This window comes from Pan paniscus, chromosome 4 (assembly GCF_029289425.2).
Source record: "Pan paniscus chromosome 4, NHGRI_mPanPan1-v2.0_pri, whole genome shotgun sequence".
Taxonomy (NCBI): domain Eukaryota; kingdom Metazoa; phylum Chordata; class Mammalia; order Primates; family Hominidae; genus Pan; species Pan paniscus.
The window spans coordinates 62,651,966-62,666,301 of NC_073253.2; the positions used below are offsets into that span (position 1 = coordinate 62,651,966).

The following is a 14,336-nucleotide window of genomic DNA, read 5'->3' on the forward strand; positions in this document are numbered from 1 at the left end:
GTAGTAGATGGATAAGGTAACATTTATACAGAATAAGAATAATTTACAGATTAGGAGAGAATTCAAAATGCTAAAATTTACTCATAAATGGAAAAAAGTTAACATAACTACAAATATTTTTTCCTACTCTATCTGAAGCTGTACCAAAAAATCCATTATTATACTCATCTTGGCATGTATGTATTATAGCAACATCTAAAACGATAAGGATTTTCATGTACATTTGCCGGTAAAGCACACAAAACAAGACTATGAGTGCTCAAGACTGAAGTGCAGCAATCTGATGGGATTCTGCTGGGAAAAGTCAACAGCAATTAGGAAAATAAGCACAAGTTCACTTTTGGTTTTCCCAAACAAAAGCTTTTTTCCTGTGTTTTTTGTTTGTTTGTTTGTTTTTGTTTTTGTGAATTACAGTAGTAATTCCCAAAGGGAAGTAACAGTAATATTTGTAAACTGATTGTAAACTGATTCATTGTCCATAAGATTTTTGACTTTCAGAATTCCTGATACAATATTAATATTCTCATGCTTTTATTTGCTTCTTCTTACTGTTATTTTTGCTAAATTACTCTCATTCTCAATTTTTCATTTATTTTCACAGTAGTTGGGTAATTTTTCCACCTTAGATGAAGTTCTCACCTTTAAAATTTTCCTCTAGTTATTAATTCCTTTTTACAATTAAAGACTGAGCTGCTTCAATATGAAGTGTTTATGAGCAAAGACTTGCAAACCTAAGTCAAGTATTAAAGACGCATTCTAACTAAGGCAGGGATCTGTGTCTCCTTCATTTGCCTTTAGATATAAGAAATGTAAACATAAAATACAATATTCTCTTGGAGGGAAATGGAGGCCTCAGTCAACTCAGAGTTCTCAGATCCATTGGCAATGATCAAGACTTAGGAATGGGGAGCTGGTGAAGCCTTATCCTGTGTGGACTTCCTTTTCAGTGTCTCGACTCCCTAGCCAGTTGTCAATTCACTTGTAAGGAACACAGTAATTACTTGTCACAAGAAACTGTATTCTTTGAACGAGAATGTTTTACAGTGGTTTTACTCTGACTCTTTTTACTCTGACTCTTTAGAGATACTCTATAATCCTTTAATGTGGAGACTGAGACTCCGGCTGTTTTATGAGACGACTTAGTAAAAGTGCCTTGAATATTCCCTGGACGTTGGAAATACTCAAGAGTTGTTAATTTTCTTACCTTTTTTTCTAGACTGAGAAGGTTAACATACATGGCTCACTTTGTTAATGCAAATCTAATGAATTTTCTGGGTCATGATATTGAAAAGAGCCAAATATATATGTATACTCAGTCATTCAGAGGAAAAAGGAAGTTTTCTCAGTCCTGAGTCATGAATTTCCCATTAACATTTTAATTCTTTAATCCATAGAGGAAGCCATGGCTGGCTAATAATATCATGGAAAGTTTACCTATAAATCTTCTGAAAAATACATTGCATGTATAATAAAAGTATAGTCATATTTTAAAGTAAAATGAGAACTTGTTTGATGTATAACATCCTGTAGTGACATGAGACTTTTTAAATGCACAATTAATTTTATTACTCCCTTATTAATTTTAAGGTGAACTTCTGGGTTAAAATGGACAGATCTAGATGTTAGGACCATCATAAGAAAAACAAAAGGGTAGAGCTTATGTTTTCATCATTGCTATTTCAGGAACCACCAAGATCTCAAAGGTTTATTATTTAAATTTCCTTCCTTTTGTTTCCAGAAAGTAACAAATATATAACTAAAAGCCAATGAAAATGCCTATTTCTTTTTACCATGGTGTTCTGAATATAAATAATTGCAAGAATACTCTCTCTTTATCTTATTTCTTATACTTTTAGAATTAAGAAGGTACTAGCACATGAAAATGAAGAAAATACTACTGGAAAACTTCCTTAAAGAATGAAGTTTATTGAAATAACAAAATATGATAGAGAAAGAAGATTCTGTTAAAAACTGGTATAGCTGGTTTTAGGTAACACTGCTATTAAAGGGAAACCTTATTCATATTTCTCAGCCCACAGCATGTATAAAATTAACAGTTAAATGAAGAACATAGAATGAAAAAAGAAGTTAAAAATATATCTTGATAAAATGTTCCCTTTCCCCTGTAAAGCTTGTAAATTAGCCATGGGAACCTCCCACTGGTGCCGAACTCTGAAAGTAGACCCTTCGTCTTCCCTAGAGCCTCCCACAGGTCTTACACCTCATTTAAATTCCCTTACCCACACACATTTCTCCCTATCACTTCTTAACTGCTCAGCTGACACTGAATATTACAAAAAACTAACAAAATAAACAAACAAATATGCATGAGAAATAATACAATAAATGCTTGACAGAGGAAAAATAATTTCTATCGAAATTCTAATTTTGAATCTCTGCATTTTATAGTCAGGTGGACCTTATCTTCGAGCCCCTTGCTGCTCAAAGTGTAGTAATTAGACCAGCAACCTTGCATCACCAGGGAGCTTGTGAGAAATGCAAGATCTCAGACTCCATCCAGACCTTCTAGATTAAAATCCGCATTTTTGCAAGATCTCTGGGTGTTTCATATGCCCATTACAATTTTCTAAAAATTTATTTGAAAAAAACCAGAAAATGATACCAAAACCTCTTACCCTTATGTTATTTGAGCTTAAGACTGAAACTACAGACAAGCTTCTTTTTTAAAAAAATTATTTTGTCGGCTTTTAATGTTTGAATGTAATAAAACTACCTTTTAGTGTTACTAAAATGATGCTAGATAATATAACCATTTGGGTGGAATCATTCAATTTTTAATATTTTTTAATTTTTCAGTTTTCCAATATGCTTTCCAGTCTCCTATTTCCATTAGATAGCAGCCACTGGAGTCTGAGGAAATTTGCACCACTAAACAGTCCCATTTATGTCACTCATACCACTATGGTGGGGCTAGAAAATTCAGGTTTTCATGATACCCAAAGGCTTTTGCAGATGGTCTCTGATGCTTATTTTCTTTACATTTCTCTCGCCACCAGCCTGGTCTCCTCCTAACAAAGTGCTTGGCCTCCATCCAGTCTCTCCCTCTTTCATGGAGCTTCCTAAAGCAACATTTCCCAAAGTATGTTTACAGAATAACTAGTTCTATACTATATTAATAAGAATGACTTTCCCAATATGTACTGTGACCAAATGTGTTAGTCAATGCTAGGCTTTCTAAAGCAAAACAGAATTCTTTACCAGCAGGTGGATCACACATTAACTAGCACTACACTACACGGAGTACACTCCTGAGTACAAGATTAGAAACTAGAAGGCTGGGCACAGTGGCTCATGCCTGTATTCCCAGCACTTTGGGAGGCCGGCTTAGGCTGGTGGATCACCTGAGATCAGGAGTTCAAGACCAGCCTGGCCAACATGGTGAAACCTCGTCTCTACTAAAAATACAAAAATTAGCCAGGTGTGAAGGTGTGTGCCTGTAATCCCAGCTACTTGGGAGGCTGAGACAGGAGAATCACTTGAACCCTGGAGGCGGAGGTTGCAGTGAGCCGAGATCGCTCCATTGCACTCCAGCCTGGCTGACAGAGAGAGACTCTGTCTCAAAAACAAACAAACAAAAAAATTAGAAACTAGAAGAACAAAATTAAAACTGCTCTTTGATCCCACCTTTCATAGGTATATGGTCATTTGATAATCATCCATGGGCTACAGGTAGGATGAAAACTGTTTTCAAACTTTATTTGACCATAGAACTTTTTTTCCACATAGCATCTACAGAGACTGGAGTTTCGTAGCTATGTTTTGAGATTTGCCTGCTTTTCTCACGTTCTTCTCCCACTAGGAAATTCAACATGATTTCACACTCTTTATCACATTAAGTTCAAATCTCTTTTTTTTTCATGCCCTACCTGATATGATTCTGCCCTATTGTCCTACCTACCATTATTAGTTCGTTTTCACACTGCTGTAAAGAACTGCCCAAGACTGGGTAATTCATAAAGGAAAGAAGTTTAATTGACTCATAGTTTAGCCTGGCTGGGGAGGCCTCAGGAAACTTACAATCATGGCGGAAGGTGAAGGGGAAGCAAGACACCTTCTTCACAAGGGGGCAGGAAGGAGAAATGAATGCAGGACTTACAAAACACTTATAAAACCATCAGATCTCATGAAATACTTACAAAACCATCAGATCAAGCACTTATAAAACTGTCAGATCTGGTGAAAACTCACTATCACAAGAACAGCATGGGGGAAACTGCCCCCATGATTCAATTACCTCTACCTGGCCTCTCTTTTGACACATGGGGATTATGGGGATTATGGAGATTATAATTCAAGATGAGATTTTGGGTGGGGACACAGCCAAACCATATCATTACCCAAGCTTATAATCCTGTCTCTACAACACCCATGTTAGTTGTCAGGAAGGCTTTTCCTTAACAACACCTACAATTCCTAACACCTACATTAACAATACAAAACCTCCACAGATCCATGCCTTTTCTCATTACCTTCCCCCTTCCTGGAATGAAATTTTTGGCCCAACACTCAAATTTGAAGCTCAGTTTCAATCTTCTCTTTTTTAGATTGGGTTCCCCCAAAATATACCTAAAAAGAGGATTTTTGTGAAAGTGGTTTTTTAGGAAGGGTCAAGAAAAAAATAAGGGAGGAGGGAAGTGGGGCCTGGGTGAGAAGGAGGCCAAGTAAGGGTATGAGATGGAGTGAGGTCCCAGGAAGGGTCACTTTGGCTCAGTCTCAAAGGGGAGCTTTGGAGACAGGTTGGTTACATTCGATCTGCCTCATTCAGGGACAGAAGCCCAGGTATTACTAGGCATTGATTAAGGGCTGTGCCTAGTCGGGAGGGACATACGTTCACATGCATTTCCAGCTTCTCTCTGCCAAAGACACATGAGTGCTAGCTGTTGGGAATGGAAGCACAGGGAGCCTGTGAGAGCAAAACTGGTAAAGCGATACCAGGATAGGTGGATGAAGGACTGAGAGCATAACCTACAGCTTCCATGCACTCTTCTCTAGCAGGGCATTTCTCTGTTGAATGAAATCCTGATAAACTCATCGCTAGTATTATTTGATTTTGCATTTGCTTGCTATTTCCATGTATATATTTTCTAAATTCATCAATATTGTAAGATCTTTCTGAGCATTGTTCATGGATGATAACTCTCTTGTAACTAGAGCATTCCTGAGCATATTCATTCATTCATGTAAGAAACATATTTCCAAAGAAAAATCAGGCTTTGTGTATCAAAACCATGAGTATGTTACTGACATGTCTCCAGCCCTTATTGTCTAATGGGAAGTAAGGTAGAGGTGGGGATTTCTCTTAAATCAGTGTTTAAGGGAAGATGATTAATTATATTTACCACTTAGTAGGAATTGAACTGGCTGAGATTAAGAAACAAGTTGAGTCCCATTGCTATTGGGTACTGTATTCACTATTTGTGTGATGGGTTCACTAAAAGCCCAAATGTCAGCATTACACAATATACTCATATAACAGACCTGTACACATACTGCTTGAACCTAAAAATAAATAAATAAGAGAAAAGAAACAAGTTGATTTCCCTTGCTCCATATTTTGATCATTTTAACTTATGAAGCAGACTCTCTTGTATAAAAATCAACAAGAGTTTTATATCGCATATATATTTGATGTGAAGTGAGGTAACAACGCAATTTGGAATTAAAGGATCTGTCAGTAGTACAGCATCACCACTTACTTTGTGATCCTGGATGGACTGAAAACCTTATTTTATCTCTAACATATATTGAGGGTAGTAATAATTTTTCTCTTTTTTATCTTTGATTTGAAGATTAAATGAGACCATAATGTATAAAAAGACTTTATAAATCATAAAGCACTATGATGATTTAGCTATATGTAGGGGCAGAGAGCTGTGATATCCTTCCACACCCATCATAAGGGAAAGGGATAGAGGCAGCACCTCTATCATAACAGATAGGTTACAAATAGAAAAGCACAACAAATTTATTTAATCAAAATTTTATGTGACACAGCAGCCTTCAAAAATGAAGACCCAAAGACCCAGGGAAAACTTTCCATTTCTATGCCTAGATTCAATGAAGAATGGACAGCCATGTAGAAATGTGCTTGAACAAAAGAGTATGCTCTAATGGCAATAGATTAAAGGGGAACCCAGAAAGTGCTGTGTATTCAGATTCTCCTTGGCTTCTCTGTGTAGCATTCCTTCTCCCCAGCTGCAGGACAGGACCTGTCTGGGATGAGGGTCTTATGACTTACTTTCAGGCAAGGTGGGTACAGAATTTTTGGTCAGATCTCACACAGAAAAATGGGAAGGTCAGAATGCCTTTCTTACTTCTGAGGCCTCCAAAAATGCTTTGGGGTAGCGTTTTCTGAGCCATGACCTATATTATACAAATAAATAGAAGATTGTTGTTTTCACTCAAGAGCAAATGATGTTAGAGTCCAGCTAAAATGATTTTCTTCAGAAGCCAAAAAGCTCCTAATGAACTCAAAATATTAAGTTGATTTTCACTGATTTACAATTTTTATAACCATAAAATATTAATAGCTAGCATGTAATGGCTGAGTAAAAGATAGGTTCCTGCTTAAAAGCTCACTGTTGGTAATATATCTGTTGTTTCAGGCTGAATGTTTCAAATTCTTTTGCCTTCCCATATCATTTCTCTTTTTATCATTAAGGTAGCTTTTAGCATGAGAGGCTCTAAATTGCTAATTAATTAAAATTGCTGCCCAGTTCCCTTCAGCCGCTTATATAGCCCACATTGAGCTTTGCAGCTGGGTGAGTGCGACCTTCGAATATCAATCTCATAATTGGCTGCACGATGTTACGCCTCTCAAATATGCAGTCCACTGAACCACATGAAAAACATAAAGCCTCATTTTTTCTATACTAATTTGACATATAGATTTATATCACATTTAAGCTATACAAGAACTCTTTGAAATCAATATTTGCGATATGTATTCTGGATTTTGACTTTCTCTGTTCTATGTAGGAAACATTCTTCTTCTCTTGATGCCCCAGAGAGGACAACAAAATAGTGCTGCTGGTAAGCTGGGCTTTCTGGCTCACTGCCAACAGAAAGGAAAGCAGCACAGACTGCTGAGCAGTGTCTGGCAGCCATGCACAAGTCCTTCAACACCTTTGCAGGGAGCTTGAATTCTATGGCCATCCGCAGTGCCGTGCCCTCTCAAGGGAAGCCAGCATTCTTGGGCTTCCTTAGTGGAAACATGGCCTCCCAAACCTGAGAAGGAAAAGCCCTGAATTTAATGCATCTTGAATGTCCTGTTCAATCTCTGCCAGCAAATCTGATAACAATAGTTACATTTTTGTAAGCATTCACATCAGGTGTGAAACTTTGACATGCGATGTGCTTTTTCTTATTTATTCCCTAAATTAATTCTAGAAGTAGATACATTTTGATCCCATTTACAGTTATGGAAAATGGGATTTAGAGATTATAATAATTTCTCATCTTTGGCCAGGTTTCCCTGAAACAGAAACAGAGGTGAGGATTCTGATGCAAGTGCTTTATTAAGAAAGTGCTTCTGGGAGAAACCAGTAGGAAAATGAGAGAAGTGGGGCAGGGAGGAGAAACAGAGAATGAAAGGCAGAGAGATTGAGAAAATAAATGTTTCCAACCAGAATCAGGTCCATCACCAAGAAAATATTGACAGCTATTTATTTCACTAAGGTAAACATAGAAGCTTTTAAACTGCAGACTCTGTTGAATCAACTCTGCACTTTCGTTGCCTATCCTGAAGTGGCTGTAAAAAATAAGAACTCTTCCCTTGAGTTGGTTAACTACCCTCAATGCATCTGTAAATTGACTATTTAGATTAACACTGTTTTGGAACAAAGAGATCTTTCTCTTTGTTTAAAGAGAAAGATCTTTAAACAGTTTAAAGAGAAAGATCTTTAAAGAGAAAGAGATCTTTCTCTTTAATTTAGATTAACACTGTTTTGGAACAAAGATCTTTCTCAAGATCTTCAATGTTTTTAAAGTAAATACATAGAATTTGAATAATTTAAGAGCTTCAGTGTCAGTCTTTAAAAAACATAAAAGCATAAGTAAAAATATTTGCAGATAGCCTCCAAAACAGTTTTTTCTTAAAAAAAAAAATTAATAAACTTGTCTGTACCAGATTATTTATTTTGGGTTGTTTTGACTCAACTTTGTAGCCATGTTCTCTTTCTGTGATATTCAGGTTTTTGTTTTGTTTTTTGTTGTTGTTGTTGTTTGTTTTTTGGCTTTTTGTTTGTTTTTACTCTATTTTTAAATGATGTAGCTTCAAGGTCTCAGTGTAGTCTTAGTCTATCAGCACAGAGAAGTTCCGTTGTGGAGGTTGTCCCTTACTGAACACAGTGATTGTTAAGGCTCATTCTGGGGCATGTAAATTCCTAGGTACTTCCCATTCTTTGTATTGAAAGGCAAAAGAGGCTTCTGAAGTCTGAGGACACTCCTGGGGAGGAAATGATATAGATGCTGGCAATTCAAGGGGAAGTTCAGTGAAGGAGGCCTAGGGTGATCAACATGCCTCTCAGTAGCCATGGAGCTAAAATGTAGCAAAGCCGAGATTTCAGCCAAGCTCTCTCTGTCTCTACAGCTCAGGAATTTTAACCACCATCCTCAATGTGAGCCAAAAGTGGTCTGGCACACGGACAATCAGGGTAATGGAGGGTCTGTGTATTGTGTCCATGAGGTGCTGCTGACAAACGTTAACGATAAGCATCCTAGAGTAGGGAAGGCTAGAGACAGAAAATAAAGTAGCCATGAATTATTTTGAGGGCTGTCAAGACCTTAGAAGCAGGAGTTGTTCTGAACTAGGTTGTTCCCAAGTACAGATTCTCACTCATAAGTGGCAGTTCAACAATGAGAACACATGGAACAGGGAGGGGAATGTTACGCACCAGGACCTGTTGAGGGGTGGTGGACTAGGGGAGGGATAGCATTAGGAGAAATACCTAATGTAGATGATGGGTTGATGGGTGCAGCAAACCACCATGGCACCTGTATACCTGTATAAAAAATCTGCACATTCTGCACATATATCCCAAAACTTAAAGTATAATGATTAAAAAAAAAAAAAAAAAACTAAAAAAAAAGGATACAGGGGAATAAAATGAAGATTGCTAAAAGCAAGTGTTTTAGGGCAGTAAGACTTTTTCAGTTATTGAATCAACCGTTTCTTGAAAAAAAAATGGCCATGCTTCACATTGTCAGTCTAGAATATCATCTGTCAACAATGTCCGTTACATGGGAATTGAACTATGAGATAGACTTCTAAAGTCCTCTGATTTTCTAAAATGAGGACTTAGTTTGGAGGAGCCATTTGACTTGTTGCCTTGGCATTTCTAGACATAAATGTTATGGTATATTACAACTATATCCCCCCCCCTTTTTTTTTTTTTTTGAGACGGATTCTCGCTCTGTCGCCCAGGCTGGAGTGCAGTGGCGCAGTCTCCGCTCGCTGCAAGCTCCACCTCCCGGGCTCACGCCATTCTTCTGCCTCAGCCTCCGGAGTAGCTGGGACTACAGGCGCCCACCACCACCCACGGAGAAGTTTTTGTATTTTTAGTAGAGACGGGGTTTCACTGTGTTAGCCAGGATGGTCTCGATCTCCTGACCTCGTGATGCACCCGCCTCCGCCCCACAAAGTGCTGGGATTACAGGCGTGAGCCACCGCGCCCGGCCTATATCCCATTATTTTAATGCAGAAATCAAATATACTAACTTCTAGTTGAAATGTAAAACTTAAAAAGAGTCAATTGCACTGTTTACACCCCATCACCTTTCCCATCACATCTCTTCCTTTGTAATAAGCAAATAAGCCAGGAGATAAGATGACTGCTGCATTAGGGAACTGGGTATCTGCAAATGCCCTCTACATTGCATAGAAGAAATATGGACAAAATTGAAGCTACATCATTTAAAAATAGAGTTTAAAAAGTGACTATCACAGCAGAGAACATGGCTACAAAATTCGAGTCAAAACAACCCAAAATAAATAATCTGGTACAGACAAGTTTAATAATTAATTATTATTCTTAAGAAGAAACTGTTTTAGAGGCTATCCGCAAGTATTTTTACTTATGCTTTTACGTTTTTTAAAGACTGACACTGAAGGTCTTAAATTATTCAAATTCTATGTATTTACTTTAAAAATATTAAAAATCTTGAGACAGATTTCTTTGTTCTAAAATAATGTTAATCTAAATAGTCAATTAACAGGTACACTGAGGGTAGTTAACCAACTCATGGAATGAGTTCTTATTTTTTAGTGACACATAAGGATAAACAAGGAAAGTGCAGAGTTGATTTTTTACAGAATTCAACAGAGTCTGCAGTTTAAAAGCTTCTATGATTTCCTTAATGAAAAAATAGTTGTCAATATTTTCTTGGTGATGGAACTGATTCTGGTTGGAGGCATTTATTTTCTCAATCTCTCTGCCATTCACTCTGTTTCTCTCTTGTTCTCTATGCTTCTTTCTCTCTTATCTTGCTTTCTAGATTACTTAAAGAAGAGAAACCCTCCTGTGAAAAGGTATCAAATTTTCTATTCCCTGGCCAAAAACAAGTGCGCACAGTCAGATGAGGCAGTTAATATGAATAGAAATTCCTGAGAAGGTTGTGTTTTTTTTTTTTTTCCTTCCCTAATAGAAATATGATACCTGTCAGCAAGTTCCCATTTAATAAATGGCAGCCTGGCTTATTGTAATATTCTTCTAGTTCCCATTGACAGGTAAGATTTTCTACATTTTAGTGAGTCATAGATTTACAATCAATTATCCTGGTTTGAATGTCCAGTGGAGACCCATTTCTCTACGTAGAGATGCTGCTGTTGTTTGATGTTGCAATAGAATCTCTTGGCATGCATTGGTGCATTATTGTGTCACCCTGCCTTCTTTCATTGCTCTGATGGAAAGACAATCTTCTTGCCTTTTACCTCCTCTTACCTATAAGGGTGGAAGTGGGTGAGCCATTACTACAGTTCATATATCACTGCACCATTCTACTAGCACAATTAAACTAGATTTGAGAAACAATCAGAACAATAGTTTTCTTCCAGCCACCCTTGCCTCTAATAGCAGCATTTTGCTAATTGGCTCCTAGAATGTCCTTAACTTTATCCTAGCATGTCGACCCTTAGGAAGGGAACTAATTATGTTTTCACGTTGCTTGCTTTACAGTGATGTATATACGTCTTTGCTGATATTCCTATTGTGGTCTGCAGACCGTGCTAGCTCTGTTTTCCATTTTGTTTCCCCTTTGACTCATGAGCCACTGTCTTGAATTGGTATGACTTCTCCATTCTCACCCTTTATCACTTGGGACTTTCCCAGTTCATCTTTTCTTTCAGGTCTTATCTATTTCTCTGGATCTCTTTTTCAAGCTCCCTCCTCCATCTTGTCCATCTTGTTCAGTTCCACTTCCTTTCCTTCCCTTCTGCCAGTCTTATTTCAACTTCAATAACTTTAACTCACCTTTTGTGAATATATTCTTTTTCCTTTGGGCTTTCAAGTGTTTTTTTTTTTTTTTTTTTTTTTTTTTTCTGTAAGTTTAGTCAATGCAAAATAATCCTCTCCAATTTTACTGAGGTGGTTGACCACGTCAACGACCAAATCCACCTCTAAACTGGAATTCGGTTGTTGACCCAGCCCTAACCTCGGCTTTCTTGTAGGCACCAGGGGGCACAGCACTCCGTCTGCAGGTATCTCTGTCGGCTTCCCCTCTTGTGAGTCTTGCAGGTTGCTTACCCTCCACACCTTTAGGCCGAGGCCTGCCAGTCTCTGGACGGCTGTGCACAATCTCTGGGGGCAGGTGAAGGTAATCACAGAGCTACTGGATACCCTCCTTGGTGAGGTCGCAGTAGAAATGTCTCCAGTCAAAGTGTTCCTTCATGTAGCCTCGGGACTTCAGAGACTGCATGGCCTTCATGAGTGAACGTTGGGCACATTCTTGTCTGCCAGCTCTGGGTGCTTAGGCGTGTGGACATCCTTCTTGGCCACCATGACTCCCTCCTTAAAAATGAGTTCATAAGTGGCAATCTGATTCTTCTTAGGCATCAACATTTCGGCAGCTTTAGGGTCTGGGGCCAGGGCTGGAAATAAATGTTGTTGTTGTTGTTTAAATAAGTATTTATTATTTCAATGTTTCAAACATACAGCAAGTACATTAAGGATATAACACTCTTGTGCATAGATACCTTAATACTATGAAATATTTTTTCTTGAAAATTTTGAAAGAATCAATTAAACATTACATATACATTTGTGAGCCTGTATTTTCCTCAATTTTATCCACTCCTTTTCTTCTATTCATGGAAGTAAACACTATTATTAAATCAGGACTTATTTTCTCATATGCATTTGCTATATATTTATGCATATATAAATTTTATGGTGTTTTTGCAATTTTAAACTATGTATAAAGTGTGTTATACCTTACTTTTTCCACTCCACATTATGTTTTTAGATTTATTCATGTTGAGAGATATAGCAGTAATTCATTTGTTTTGACTGCTGAGAAATATTCCCTTGTGTGAATATATCATGATGTATTTATCTGTTTTCAAGTTAATAAAACTTTAAGTTATGTCTAATTTGTTGCTTTTATTGACAAGGCTGCAAAGAACTTTCTTGTGTATGTCTTTTTATGCACATATAGATTTCCCCAAGGCTTGGGATGTGATTATCTTCATCTATACTAGTGTCATTTTGCTCTCTTCTGTGGCTGCACTGACTTATGCTTCTACTCTTGAAGTACAGTAGGGAACAGAGACCAGTGTGTGAGCACTTTGTCCTTTATGAGTTACTCCTATAATATACATAAGTCAAGGAGGTAACATGGAAGGATAGACTTCAAGAGACAAGACAAATGGCTGAAGTTCTGCTATAGATAATTGTATGAGTAGTGTAACTAAATGTATAGCCTAATTGTAAAAACAACTTTGAACACCAATGTTTGTAGGCATAAAATACAGTAGAGACCATACAACTGATGATAATTCCACTTACCAAGTCTTTTAAAGACTTGGCAAATAGAAAGCTGGAAGCTTCATGTTGGTCTTTGTGAGTTGTGCTATCCTCTTCCTATAAGTATTTCTCCCTTTTGCAGACAGGCCTATGGCATATTTGCTTTTGCACCTTTTAACATCTTTCTACATCAATACAGACCTTGCCTAATTCTTTACACTAAGGACCTAATTTTATAAGCTCTGTCAATACTTTTGGATTATAGGGCTTCATATTATCTGGTTAAAATCAACAGCAATTTTTCCATTCAACAGATACGGAGCTCCTGATAAGTGCTACTTTTCTAGGCCCTAAAGATTTGTCAGGGAACAAAACAGAAATGCTCCTGGCACACATAGAGCTTACAATTTAGTTGGGAGAAAAATACAAAGAGGGGGACACAATAATTTCAGATAGTGTGAAAGTGTGAAGCATATCAAGGAAATAAAATGGATCTGAGAATGTCTGGGACTGGTTTATGAACATCTTCCATATTCCAATGACATGGCATCAATTTACCAATCTTGTACACAGTGCAAGGTGCTGGAGAATAGAGTCTTTTTCTTTTGAACTTGATTTGAGATTACAACAGTATTACTCATATGAGGGATTTTGATGTCATCAGATGATCATATGATGTAATGGTCACCGCAGTAGTTAAATATTTATTTAAGTAAAAGACAATCTAGAAGTTGCAAAAAAGAAATTGTAAAAGCTTCAACACAGGAGAGTTCACACATCACACAAGAAAAGTAACCAGGACACAAGGTAGGCTATGTTGGCTAATGAATGAGAAGTGCACCCTTGAGAACTAAAGGAGCCAAGAAGAAAACATGTCACTTTGGGGTTGTCAAGAAAGAATTTCAGAAGAAGCTATGATTTAGGCTTGAAGAATGATTGTTATTTGATATTGAGATTATAAACCTGGATAGGTGTGGCATTATACTTCTCTATAAAATTAATTCATTCACTCTGACAGCTTTTCTCTTCTTGCCCCAGATTCCATTCTGACTTAATTGAACTTCCAGTTAGCATCTGCTTATTAGGCCTGATCTCTTGCCTGGAATGGTCTTCAATTGTTCTTTCCTTGTCTCTTCCCGGCCTTGTGGTTTCTTTACTTCATTATGGTGGGTGGATCTGGAATTCCTCTGTGCCCCAAATCACCTGCATGCTGCCAGGCGTGTCCTAAAATGGCTTTTCTCTTCCCTTCTGTTACTTGGCACAGCCACAATCAATGTGTAGAAAAGGACTCACACAAAGAAAAACAAAATCATAGTGATTTTCTCTGGATTTAAAAACAATTCTCTTGGTAGCAAT

The 14,336-nt window shown here is 37.4% G+C and overlaps 1 pseudogene; it reads right to left on the bottom strand.

Moving 5' to 3' along the window:
• Positions 1-10,291: 10,291 nt before the first annotated feature.
• Positions 10,292-12,242, bottom strand: LOC117980299 (small ribosomal subunit protein eS10-like; annotated as a pseudogene).
• Positions 12,243-14,336: the final 2,094 nt, after the last annotated feature.